Source organism: Myotis brandtii, unplaced genomic scaffold (genome assembly GCF_000412655.1).
Source record: "Myotis brandtii unplaced genomic scaffold, ASM41265v1 scaffold825, whole genome shotgun sequence".
NCBI lineage: Eukaryota > Metazoa > Chordata > Mammalia > Chiroptera > Vespertilionidae > Myotis > Myotis brandtii.
In genome coordinates this window covers 107,970-108,445 of record NW_005371349.1, presented here as the reverse complement: position 1 = coordinate 108,445, position 476 = coordinate 107,970, and positions in this window count along the sequence as shown.

The following is a 476-nucleotide window of genomic DNA, read 5'->3' as shown; positions in this document are numbered from 1 at the left end:
GGAGCGGCCTTGCTCACCTCTGAAAACTGGGTTTTCCCACCGCGATGCCTGCGGCCCTCTGCACCCAGCCCCACGGGGTCGCCCTGGAGGATCTACAACCAAGTCTCACGCGGTGGCCTCTCCAGCGCGCTGGTGGGGTTCAGTGCCTCCCCCCCCCCATACCTGCCAGCCCGCGTGGATTCCAGCCCGGGCTCCAGAAACCTGTCTGACCACTTCGCCCATTTCCCAAGCTTCCCCGGCAGGCAGCTGGCTCCCCAGTGGGGTGAGGCTCGCGGCCTCGGCTGCCCCTGAGGGAGGGTGGCCAAGGGCAAGTGGCCCGAATCTTGGGGGGCCTCCCAGCGCTCCTCCCGCTTCCCCTCATCTGGAAAACCCGAGTCTGGAAGCTCCACTCCCAGCCTCTGTCCGCCCTGAGCGCACCTCCGGGCGGCACTGCCCTGGGGGCGCTTACAGTCCCCGCAGCGGACCCGGAGCTGAGC